General features: G+C 35.1%; 1 protein-coding gene across 1 annotated transcript in view; it reads left to right on the forward strand.

Moving 5' to 3' along the window:
• LOC129941365 (TWiK family of potassium channels protein 7) overlaps positions 1-13,413 on the forward strand; it is a 192,113-nt gene that overhangs the window by 85,980 nt on the left and 92,720 nt on the right. The gene's annotated exons all lie outside the window — the stretch shown is intronic.

Raw genomic sequence — 13,413 nt, forward strand, 5'->3', positions numbered from 1 at the left:
ATAACATTGGGCATCTCGACAAAAAAGATTAAAATTATCAAACTATTATTCCAAGATACAGTTGCCGCCGTATAGGAGGGAAGCAGTACCTCTAATTCCTTTAGAACGAGCAAAGGCGTTAAACAAGGATGCGTTCTGAGCGTTCTGTTTTTTGCTTTGTTCTTAAATGACCTGCATTCTGAACTCCCTATCGGAATACATGTGGAAGGAATATGCTGATGATATTGTTATTTTGGCAGAGAGTCCAGATTTACTTCAAACAATTATAAACAAGTTCAGCAGCTATTGCGATAAATGGAACTTTGAAGTTAATCTTGAGAAATCTGAAATTGTTATTTAAAGGAATGGAGGCCGAAGGGCATTAAGTGAAAAATAGAATTTCAAAGGTGTAGAAGTAAAAATAACAAACCAGTAAAAATATCTTGGCGTCGTCTTTACATATAATATATATTGGTCTGAACATCTGACAAAGAGGCTTGCAACATCAAAAAATGCAATCAACAGAAAGAAAGCTAAAAGCCAGATACAACCATCACAGTCTAACTCATCACAACCTAATCCCCCACAGCGGACAACTCATCATGAAGACCAGAAGAGGTATTAGGTTGTGATGAGTTAGACTGTGATGGGTTGTGATAAAGTGTGTCGTGGGCCCGTGCGTTGGCCTCTCATCCCCCTAGAACTTCGCAGGGCACTACAGAACTTTTTGAAATGTTACTATTAAAAAACTTATAGGCCAGTAAACGTTTAACAAATAACCTTATTGCAATTTTCTCGAAGACCGCTTTCTGAGCCTAAGGCCTTGTAAGCTTCGATCTGTCAATGGTAAGTTAAGTACTTGGAATATTTTTATATACGCCAAATATCAATGTTTTTCGGGTTCGGTTAAAAGATGTAAAAATAATGCATTTTACGGTATATGAATATTATTTTAAATGTGTGCGTTTGTGTGTTTATGTGTGCGTTTGTCTCTTGATATCATTTGCGTTAAAAATGCTGCTGTCGAGAGCAGCATAAATGCCGAGTTAGCTTTTTATTGACCATTGAAATTTATTGCCGCCGTCTTTTCGCAATTAAATTGGCGCCTGAAATTGAAATGTAATGGCAGACGAAACGGAACAATGAAGAATTTAAGTTGGAATTGTTTTTAATGGTGCAACGATTTTTATTTGATGATGGCAGTTGGCATTGAAAAGTTGTGGGTGACACTGGTTAAGTGGCGAAATACATATATAAACGGTTTAGAATGTTTTTGGATGGATACACTTAGGAACTATTTTTCCTCTTGAAATACTTACAAAAAAAAAAAAAACTAAAAAATATGTACTTACTTACACACAAAAATGGTAAATGGTTCTATATACACATGTACCAGTACTGTACATGAAACCAATTTAACTCTGGTTGCAGGAAATGTACAAGGACGACACAGGGAGATTGATTTGACCCTTTTGAGGCAGGCAGTCCTTATACCATATACATAGTGCATTGTATACATATATAATATTTGTAGATAGAGTGCGGTTCGCGTTGCTGTAACTGTTTCCGAATGAGTTTCTCTGGTTCACATTTTGATGGTTTCTGTATTGCAGTTCGTATTGATTAATTAAACTAGTACCTATACATATACATTTGTCACATACATACCTCTATGCACAGCTTAAATACATACACATACGTATATTAATACTTGTACACAACATATACATTTGAAAATTAGCAAGGAATTTCATTTTAACATTGTTTGGCACTCAAAACCATTATCTATCCCAATACCTATATAGCCATATATATAGAGCTCCAACAAGGACATGCATTCTTGCATAAAGGTAGGTACCTACTGAGATACATGATAGAGCGCTGATGTATACCAAACTGCTGTTTGACCAAGCGAAAGGATGTTTTTAATTTTTCACAATTTCTGTTTTTTTTTTTTACAAAATTTTATTGTGATTGAGACAAAATGTTTTGCGGACACAAATTTCAACGTTCTTTGAAGTAATTGATTGATGTCAATGGAAAATCGTTGGAAATTGGTTGGTTTCTGTTTCTGAGAAAAATATTGCAGTTTCAAGAATTCCTTTTCTTAATTTACCAGTTCTTTCTGTCAATTTTAAAAAGTACAAAAGAGTATCAGGATCAGTAGCGAAAAACAGCATACCTATTCCGTAGAAAATTTAAGATTGGTACTACATAGGTACAAAAAAAGGATGTTTTTGACAATTTATATTGAATTAGCTGATTTGGCAGAGTGCTTTATGTCATTCTTATTAAATTCCCATAGGAAGTTATTGTAATGGGTCCGATTTGTCGAATTGAAAACATTGACATTTCTCGACGTTTCAAGGTCCCTAGAGTCGAAATAAAAGATTTTTAGAAAAATGTTTGCGTGCGTATGTACGTTCGTTCGTACGTTCATACATTCGCGACGTTTTTTTCGTCGTCCATTGCTCAAGAAGCAGAAGAGATATCGACTTCAAATAAATTTTGTTATACAGATAATAATGCAGAAAAATGCAGAAAGGCCTCTCAAGAAAATTACGTGGGTGATTTTTTACCAAAGTTTTTTTTTTTTTTTTTTTTTTTTTTATATCCGATGGAAATCTTCAAAAGACACTCGGTAAGAATCGGTACCGAGTAGTGTGGGACTCTTACCGCACTAAAACCACCGGTGAATCAGGACCAATCTATGAAAGATCGACAAATGATTTTTATTTCTTAATTTTTAAAATCGCATTGGGGGAAGTTTAAGGTTATAACACTTTCCCGTAGCTTTTAGCCCATCAGCTCATGAGGCTTGGTTCTTCTTAATCTCCGAACATTGTCTCGTACATTTAATACGGTCTCCATTTCAGAGTTAGTATGACTTTGCAGCCGCTTATTGTGTGATACAGCGTGTTTCTTAACCACTTCTGTAACCATTTCAATTTGAAGGTCACGATGTAGATCGCTATTTCTTATATACCAAGGGGCATTTATTATTCCACGAAGGACCTTGCTTTGGAATTTTTGGATGGGTTCAGCATTTGTTTTCTTTGTACAGCCCCATAGTTGGATGCCATATGTCCAAACGGGTTTCAATACTTGCTTATATAACATTAGTTTGTTCTGGATAGATAGGTCAGAGTTCTTTCCTATTAACCAGTACATTTTTCTGTACTTCAAGTTTAGTTCTTCTCTTTTCTTTTTGATGTGTTCTTTCCATTTAAGCTTTGCATCCAAATTCATTCCAAGGTATTTGGCGGTATTGGAGTAAGGTACTTCTGTACTGTTTATAAAAATTGGAACATTGTTTATGTTTTTGTTTGTAAAGTTTATATGCGTCGATTTTGTTTCGTTTAATTTGATACGCCATTTGTGCGTCCAATAACTAACTTTATCGACTGCATTTTGCAATTTTTGTGTAGCCTTCGTAACGGATTTATCTGGCACCAATATTGCAGTATCATCAGCAAAGGTGGCCATGATAGCGTTGATGTCCACTGGAATATCCCTTGTATATAACAGATACAGGGTTGGTCCTAGGACACTTCCTTGTGGTACACCGGCTTCAATTTTCTTAAGTTCCGAGTAATTTTGGTCGTACCGTACTCTAAAGAGTCGGTTCGTAATGTAGGATTTCAGTATTTCGTAGTACTGCCTGGGGAAGTCCCTATGCAGTTTGTACTCAAGTCCCAAGTGCCAAACCTTGTCAAAAGCTTGAGCAACATCTAAGAATACAGACGAGCATACTTGTTTTTCTTCAAGTGCCTTTTCCACAACATCCGTAATTCGATGCACTTGGTCTATCGTGGAATGTTTATTTCTAAATCCAAACTGATGGCTCGGAATTAGTCTTCTTTCTTCAATTATTTTGTTAAGCCTTTTAAGTAGCAGTTTTTCAAAAACTTTTGCCATGATTGGTATAAGCGATATTGGTCTGTAAGATGTAACTTCTGTTGGTGGCTTACCTTGTTTAGGTATAACAATGACTTCCGCAATTTTCCAATGATGTGGCACATATCTTAGTTTAAGGCATGCGTTTATTATAAATTGGAGTTTCTTGAAGGCTATAAGAGGCATTTCTTTCAGAACCTGAGCAGTTATAAGATCGTACCCTGGTGATTTTTTGTTTGACAGCTTATGTTGACACATGCTTCTTACTTCTTTGAGCGTGACAAAAGGTATTTCACATTCGTCGTTTCTGTCAACAAACTGTAAGGGATCTGTAGCTGTGCTTGCTGGGAATGGCTTGAAAACATTCGCGAGATGTTCAGCAAAGAGATCAGCCTTTTGTTTCGGGTTTCCGATCCATTTACCATCTTGAGATTTTATCGGCGGGTTTTGTGTCTGAGGTCTTTTTAGGCGCTTAGTTGCTTTCCATAAGGAGTATTCTGTAGAAGCATCCGTCGTCAGACTTTTCAGGAATCTACTTAGTGAATCATTTTTAAACTCACAGATTCTTTTTTTTAATTCGTTGTTAAGACGGTTAAAAACTACCTTATCATCTGGGAATCTCGTGGATTGCCATTTTCTTCTAGCTCTTCTTTTTTTCCAATATCAACTCCTTTATTTCGATAGGATATTTTATTTCTTTTTCTCTCGCATTCGAAATAGTTTGAGTACTTTCTTCTGCAGCCTGCTGCACATCAGCAATAAATTGTTCTACTTCATGATCAATTTGTTCAATTGTTTGCATAGGGGATCTTAGGTTTATAAAATTTTCAAGTTTGTCTCTGAATTTGTTCCAGTTTGTTCTGTTATTCACGAGCTTGGGATTACTTTTTTCTATTATTTCTGTTTCGCTCAGTGATAAAATTACTGGAGTATGATCTGATGATAAATCATAATTACCTTCGACACTTATATGATTTCATTTAATACCTTTAACTACGAAAAAGTCTATAAGGTCTGGTATTTTGTTAGTATCAGATGGCCAATATGTTGGCGAACCAGAAGAATAAAATTCGCAGTTGTATTTTCGGCCTGCTTGGTATAGCCGTTTACCTTTTGTTGTTATGAGCCTAGATCCCCATTGGGTGTGTTTAGCATTGAAGTCGCCACCAACAAGGAAGTTATGTCCTAACAAATGTAGGAGTTCTGCATAGTCTTCTTCAGTTGGAGAGCGCCTCGGAGGGCAGTATATAGCTGCTATTTTGAATTCTTTCTTTTTTATACCAATACTAATTGTTGTTACTTGCATGTTTTCTTTAGTAAACTTTGGTTCTTCAAAGTGTGTTAAGCACTTTTTTATAAGTATTGCTGATCCTCCCCTAGCTTTGTCAGCTGGGTGCGGAGCGTGATAACATGTATAGTTTGGTAATTTATTATCAAGATTTTGTTCAATAGCGAGGTGGGTTTCGGACACCAAACAAATGTCTATATGCTCTATGTCTAAAAAGATGTTTAGTTCTGATACATGCTGTAAGAGACCGTTTGCATTCCATGTTGCGATTTTGAGTGTTTTGTCCATCATTGTTTTTTAAGAGCGACTTCTTCGCTTAGCTGTTTTATGTTTAAATCTTGTTGGTCAATCCTTTTCAGGATGAGTTCCAGCATTTCTTTTATAGAAGTTTCCTCATTCTTCCGCACATTTTTTACAATCTGGGAATAGGATTTATTTTCATCACTTTTGCTTAGTGCAATTGCTTTTCCCGGTTGATTTTTAGTAATGTTATCGACCGTTACTTTTTTGCTTTCAACTACTGGTTTTGTGTTGGTTGAGTTTCTAAACTTGTTCCCAGTTTTGTTTTTTCTTTTTGTGTCTTGGAACTTTTTTGCTACTGGACATCCTCTGTAACTTGCAGGATGATTGCCTTGACAATTAACACATTTCGCTTTCTGTTCTCTGCCCATGGGACAGTTTTTGGTTGCATGTCTGCCTTCACATTTAACACAAGCGAACTCGCGATTGCAGTATTTTTGTGTATGCCCAAAGGCTTGACAGCGCTTACATTGTGGAACACTTTTCGACTTTCGCAGTGGTTCAATTTTGACAACTATGCCCATAATTGATTTAATACTGTAAATCTTATCGAGACTTTCTTTATTTTCAAACGTGAGCATAAATAAAGGTAGAGATCTCTTTTTTGTCGTTGATACCCCAGTGGAGTCTTTTACTATCTCATTTTTAATAAGATTATTGGCATCGAGAGCTTGAAAGCCTTTTTGTATAAGGTCTTCGACAATTTCTTTGGCAACACATGAAGAGTGAAGGCCTCTTGCTACTACTTTTATCGATCTTATAGCTTTATTTTCGTACGAGTGCCACTGAATTTTCTTTTTGTTCAATTCTTCAGTGACAGATCTATACGCATCGGCGTCTTCAACAATGACTTTCCAATTGTCTTTATTGTATGATGTATATTTACATGCCTTATTCGTGCATTTTTCTACTATGCTCTTTAGCTCGCCAAACATTGCCAATCCGGAGATCATAATTGGGGGTGGGGCAGTTTGCCTGGTACCTTTAACGTGAGACTTATTTTGGGGTAAATCTCTTATTTCTTTATTGGATGCTCTCATTTTTGTAGCAGTATCTGATTTTGAACCTGTTTGCTGACATTTTATAACAGCCTCTGGGCTACTCTCTGCTTTTCGTTTCTTTGACTTACGTTTATTTCGGTTTCCTTCAGTTTCAAGGAGGAGCTCTTCCTCATCAGTATGAAACTCATTAGCAGTTTTTTGTGGGCTTTTCACTACTGGTGACTTTTGACTTGATATATTGTCTTTCACGGACTTTTTATCGAGCAAGCTGACTTTTTCTTCGAGTCTCTTCACTTGTTGCTGAAGACTTTCAACAAGGGCTTCAAGTTGTTTTCTGGCTAAGATTTCTATTTGCCATTTATCGAAATAATTTTCGGATTCAACTTGGTGGATCTCGTTGTTTTTTGTGAAACACTGCTGATCTTTTGTTTCGATCTTTTCATGGATGGTTCCTTTTTCGTTAATGACTTCTATGTCATTTGATTTTGCGTTGGGGGTTTCGATGGAGTAACCCTTGGTGATATTTTTGGTGGAGTTCTTAGTGTTTTTGAACTCCGTCTATTTCCTAGAAGCAATAATTGGTCCTCCCCAGAATCCATAGGACCGATCTCCGAAGAGAGTGGATTTACCAGTTTATCTGGATTGCCACCTGGGGTATTATATCTATTTGTTTTACTCATTGCCATATTTGTTTTTATTTTTGTAACTTTTGTTTAGTTCCATAAATAGCTCAGTTACCTCTTCTATTTAGGTTTCTTGCAGAACTTTACCAAAGTAGTTTAATAAAAAAGGTAAAAATTTTGGTTAACCCTAAATATCTTACGAACTTAAAAAGCTAGGGACTTGATTTAAATTTTATACAATTTTATACAACGTGATACCTACAAGTATATTGTTTGAAAAAAAATCCAATCAAGGTTTTTTTTTATAAATCAAAAAAACTGAAAAAAAAAATTGTCACCTCGAAAATGTTACGAATACAAAATGATAGATAGATCGATAATGTAATTTTATTTCCATTAAAAAAATTAACAAAAACATTATTAGACTGGTATTCAAAATTAAGTATGACAATAACTTGTTTTTAAGTCGTCTGTAAGGTTCAAAAAAAAATTATTTAATTAAATTAAAGCAAAGCTTAGGAAGTTTAACAAAATTCGTTTATTATTAAACTACGATAGTTAAGCGAGTCTTTTAAAAAATTGTAGAGTTTTGGGTAGCAGGATTCATTTAAAATGTTTAGGAATGTGGCCGATCTAAAGTTACAATTCCAAGATATTTTTGTCGGTATCCTCTTAATATGGGGCACACACCAATGAAGTAAGTATTTTCTGTCGCATCCTGATTACATAGAGTGCATAGGCCAACAGAGTCGTTGCGAAAAGCTTTAGCATTTAAGTTTAAAAGACCTCAGCTTGCTTTGAAGATTAAGCTGATTATGTCACGGACATTATTATCTTCAAAGTAATTCGGGACTTCCGCATACAAAAGATTGCAATATTCGTATTGAAACTGTGACTGCATTGCATTGCTGGTAAAATCGCCCCGGTGCTTTTCTACTAGCTTTGTCAGCAGCAATTTGTGCATTTGATTCCATTCTGAAACTGGAGATTCGGGACTGAAATCAATCTCCATCTTTGGAAAAGGCCTGACCATTCCTGGGCCCAATAAATATTTTTCTCGATGACTGCTTCAGAGAGGATACGCGGTAAGCGGCTACGTGGCGTTAACATAACTCTACGTATGTATGACAGATGTATCTTTAATGTACTTAGGAAAGCGAAGTGTATTGCATAGTGAGGCGTATTATGACAAATCTACAATCTAGACTTGATCAACTGTACTAAACGGTGATTTTTTAAGAGCTTGAGAACTTTAAAAAAAAACGCATAAAATATGCAAAATCTCATCGATTCTTTATTTGAAACGTTAGATTGGTCCATGACATTTACTTTTTGAAGATAATTTCATTTAAATGTTGACCGCGGCTGCGTCTTAGGTGGTCCATTCGGAAAGTCCAATTTTGGGTAACTTTTTCGAGCATTTCGGCCGGAATAGCCCGAATTTCTTCGGAAATGTTGTCTTCCAAAGCTGGAATAGTTGCTGGCTTATTTGTGTAGACTTTAGACTTGACGTAGCCCCACAAAAAATAGTCTAAAGGCGTCAAATCGCATGATCTTGGTGGCCAACTTACCGGTCCATTCCTTGAGATGGATTGTTCTCCGAAGTTTTCCCTCAAAATGGCCATAGAATCGCGAGCTGTGTGGCATGTAGCGCCATCTTGTTGAAACCACATGTCAACCAAGTTCAGTTCTTCCATTTTTGGCAACAAAAAGTTTGTTAGCATTGAACGATAGCGATCGCCATTCACCGTAACGTTGCGTCCAACAGCATCTTTGAAAAAATACGGTCCAATGATTCCACCAGCGTACAAACCACATCAAACAGTGCATTTTTCGGGATGCATGGGCAGTTCTTGAACGGCTTCTGGTTGCTCTTCACTCCAAATGCGGCAATTTTGCTTATTTACGTAGCCATTCAACCAGAAATGAGCCTCATCGCTGAACAAAATTTGTCGATAAAAAAGCGGATTTTCTGCCAACTTTTCTAGGGCCCATTCACTGAAAATTGGACGTTGTGGCAGATCGTTCGGCTTCAGTTCTTGCACGAGCTGTATTTTATACGATTTTACACCAAGATCTTTGCGTAAAATCTTCCATGTGGTCGAATAACACATACCCAATTGCTGCGAACGGGGACGAATCGACATTTCACGGTCTTCAGCAACACTCTCAGAAACAGACGCAATATTCTCTTCTGTACGCATTCGTGCGGTTGGTTTAATGTCCAATAAAGTAAACTGAGTGCGAAACTTGGTCACAATCGCATTAATTGTTTGCTCAATTGGTCGATTATGTAGACCATAAATCGGACGTAAAGCGCGAAACACATTTCGAGCCGAACACTGATTTTGGTAATAAAATTCAATGATTTGCAAGCGTTGCTCGTTAGTAAGTCTATTCATGATGAAATGTTAAAGCATACTGAGCATCTTTCTCTTTGACACCATGTCTGCAATCCCGCGTGATCTGTCAAATACTAATGCATGAAAATCCTAACCTCAAAAAAATCACTCTTTATATTGTTTTCTGTATGCAGCCTGGTATTCGTCGAGTATATTGTTCTCTTCAATCCAGAAAGTGAGCCTCCTAAGCAGAATTGCTGTAAATATTTTGTAAAGCGTGTCCAGAAAGAAGAGCCCGCGATAGTTGGAAGCGATACATCACCCTTTTTGTATACAGGGACAATTATTGACTTTCTGAAGGAAGAAGGTATATTTCCTATTTCAAAGATACTGAATATCTCTTAGTAGAGTGAAATGCTTTCGTTTTTGTAGAACTCATTCGGAATACCATCTATACCGGGTGCTTTGTTTTCTTTTGTTGTTTTTATTGCTGGGGACACTTCAGATAGATCTATTTGACTATCAAGCATTGGAATATGAATGGTTTCGAAAACTGTTATAGGTAACGTAATACGTGACGAAACTGGATTCAGTGCGCCATTGAAATGTTCAATGAACTCGTGATTTGTATTATAATGTTCGTTGAATTTCCACGTATTTCTTTTGCGATTCTCCATCATTCTTTTGCCGAATTCACAGATGCAAGTTGTCGAGAGATGTTTTGTAAATATTCATACTGTTTGGACTTACGAGGGCCTTATATTTTTTTTATTGCTGCGGCATAATTGTTTCTACTAGCTTTCAGGATATATTTCTTAAATACTCTCAGTGCTTTCAAGGATTCTTTTCTAGCAATGTGACACTGTAAATCATACCAAGGTTTCTTCTTTTCGAATTTTATATAACCTTTTTGTTAGATCGTCCATTGGCTTCGTACACACACTTTTTTATTGTCACACATCTTGAATTAATGTGATCTTCACGGACAACGTACTGAGGTATAGCTTCGTTTAGCTTCTTTATGTAATCTGGAATACAAAATGATTTTATCTCCAAAACAATTTTGTGCAACGAAAAATAACGTTTTTAACATCTGGTAAGATTTTGAGAAAAATCGAATTGACAGTTTTTCTTACAAAAAATAAAAACCTAAACAAGAAAACTAATAAAAGTTGGTAAAAATTGATTTTCCACTCAAATTTCTTTTAAAAGCTTTGAGCTTTGGCTTTAAACTACTTTAATCTTTTAAAAAATATTGTTGTCAACATTCAGCTTTTCATAACAAGAATTACTCGCAAGAGCCAGTACCCGTGGCATGGGCAGGAATTGGACCCAAGACCTCTGGCGTGACACAGTCCTACGCACTAACAACCGTCACTCCACAAGTACAAGCGAAATAAGGCTAAATTTGAAAAATTGGCCTTATTTTACTTTTGTTATGTGTAGTTTTCAATAGTTGGTCTTATTACATTTAAACAAAGTGAAAAAAGTCATATTGGTTTTGTTTAACTTTCAACAGTATGATAAACGCAAACCTTTACATACACTCAACCTCGAACCTGCCCCAAATCCTGTAGTGTGCAAGAGGCAGCATTCCCACTCGACATCCACTTGAAACAGCTGTTCCTGAGAAAATCTAAGATAAATTGTTTCAGTGTTATAGAAATTTCAAGTTTAACCACCCCGTAAATATGTAAACTAAATTTGGAAACAGACAATATTGAACTTAATTTCTAAATGACAGCAGCAGAGAAGAATTGTTAAAAAATCAACAATAAAAAGGAACTGATAAAACGTACATACGTTTATTTATTTTCAAACCAAATATTCCAAATTGGTTTGAAGTTTAGTTTAGTAGTTTTTGCAAAAATGTTCTGTTAAATAAACAAGCATTTTGTTATGTATTGGATATTGACACAGATTTCCAAAAAAATCAATGAATGCAATAACTCCCACTTTTCCTTCTGAAATTGTATGTACTTTTTTTCTCAAAGTTCTAGTTTGTCATGGGATAGTTTTTCTTCATTTTTTCTCGCCAAAATCTGTAAACTTTGCTTTTAGGAGAATAGATTTGCAATTAAGTTGTTTCAAAATCTACCTTTTTCTACTAAATCACCTCCTTCATTATAGTGGACTCAGGTGGTTTAATTTAATTCCAAAAAATTATTTCAGTAAATTTGTTTTTTGTTGTCGTGTTACCTATCACTAAAAATGTTTATTTCAAACAAATATTTTGAACTAAGCATACAATATTTGTTTTTATGTACATTTCATTTAAAAAATCAGCAACATTTTATATCCGCATAACAATTGTTTAGAATAAATGCGTTTACAGAATACTGAGTAGTATTACCGACGTTACCGACTTCAATACAGATTTACTTCCAATGCTTAGCAGAATACTAATAAGTGAATTGGATTTGCAAGATAAACCGTGGAAAAAAAGCACTAAACGACTACGCCGCGCCGCCATGGACAGGACATCTACCAACATTAACCAGCAATAAAAAATGATAAAAAGGAACTGAATAAATTCCTTCAGAACTAAGAACAAAAAAAGTTTTCTATATCCTTTATTTAATGACAGCATATCCGTTCAGCAATCTGCATGTCTCCATGTTTATGTTTTTTCAGCTCATATAAACTAGTTTCCATCCTTTTAAATGATGAAGGTTCTTTGTTCTTTATTCGAAAATGGCTCATAGGTAAACTTTATTACCGAATATATACAAATTTCGCAAAACACAATATTTATTACAACCACAAGAAAAAACAATAGCCAATATTATTCGAATAAAACAATATTTTTTGATATTTATTACACTGGTTCAAGATGCTTGAGGCATTCTTCATCTTCATGTTCCTGAGCTGATAAAATCGATGTAATTTAATAGCACAATACTTCGGATCAAGTTAAAGGTACATACAAATACGAACATTTTGGTTCTACTTACATTTTTTATAGGTATAGTCTATCAAATATGAAGATTGAAGTTTTTGCAATATTGTGTACCGGGAGGGAGGTTTATCAATATCAACACGAATACTTTATATAAATTGGAGAGTGCCAAGAGGTGATGGGCCTCATAATAGAGGGGCTACAGCTCAGAGTTTCTAGATTCGATCCAAAAATATAAGAATAAATGGAATCATTTATGCTTCAAAATTAAATCAAGTGAAACCCTTCTCTATCGTAGTTCAATGACTCACACGATGTTTATTTTTCGAGTGAATTTTTACAAATGAAAAGCATTCAAGCGAATATATCACCCCTTAATAAAATAATCTTTATATTCGAAAGATAGCTCTTTAATGAATAACAGTATAAGCGTATAGTTAAATATTCCTTTCATCGCTGTGCTTTTCCAGAAACGAAGATTATTGTGTTAAATATTTTACAAGTATCGGAGTAAAATCCATTCTCAGAAGAATGATTTACTTTATGTTTCATTCAAGAGGTTATTAAGAATTTCCTTTGTCTTAAGGAACTATTTGAGCTTTTACCAAGAACACACTAAACAACCCCGACAGTTAGGGAAATTAAAAATTCTCTCAAGTTGCTGGAAGGTTACAGTTTAAGCACGGCTTATAAGCTCCAACATTATTTAAGTTGAATGGATTCACCAGTAACAATAAACATTCTTATTAAATTTGGAGGAATACGTCTTCTTAAGAGGTCAAAAGAGGCTCTAAGATATTTACATAAAAATAATTCGTCCAAATCTATTTTAAATTAAAAAAAAAGAGACTGGGATGAGATCTACACTGATAACTTTTAATCTCGTCTTTAAAGATTTGTAGGTTTTCGTGTTTTGTTAAAAAAGTTTTCAGTTGAATAATTTTGTTTGTATTTTTTTATTTCATCAAGCAGAGTTTAACAATCTCTTATAGATTACTACTTATATAAAAAACTAGCTGACCCAACAAACGTTGTCTTTTCATATAAATAATTTCTAGAGAAAATTTTGCTTGAAATAAATAAC

This window comes from Eupeodes corollae, chromosome 1, assembly GCF_945859685.1.
Source record: "Eupeodes corollae chromosome 1, idEupCoro1.1, whole genome shotgun sequence".
Taxonomy (NCBI): domain Eukaryota; kingdom Metazoa; phylum Arthropoda; class Insecta; order Diptera; family Syrphidae; genus Eupeodes; species Eupeodes corollae.